The sequence below is a fragment of the Austrofundulus limnaeus genome, unplaced genomic scaffold (assembly GCF_001266775.1).
Source record: "Austrofundulus limnaeus strain Quisiro unplaced genomic scaffold, Austrofundulus_limnaeus-1.0 Scaffold337, whole genome shotgun sequence".
NCBI lineage: Eukaryota > Metazoa > Chordata > Actinopteri > Cyprinodontiformes > Rivulidae > Austrofundulus > Austrofundulus limnaeus.
The window spans coordinates 375858-376093 of NW_013952739.1; positions in this window are offsets into that span (position 1 = coordinate 375858).

Genomic DNA, 236 nt, shown 5'->3' on the forward strand with positions numbered 1-236 from the left:
ACACACACACACACACACACACACACACACACACACACACACACACACACACACACACACACACACTTTGTGGGGTTTCCCTCCACAGAAAACACTGTAAATTTCACCTGAGTTTCTGACAAAAACTCACAGAAAACCTTGACCCCCATGAAGCCCAGGAGTCTTATATAAGGATTAGCAGCCCTCAGTGTGTGTGTGTGTGTGTGTGTGTGTGTGTGTGTGTGTGTGTGTTGAAG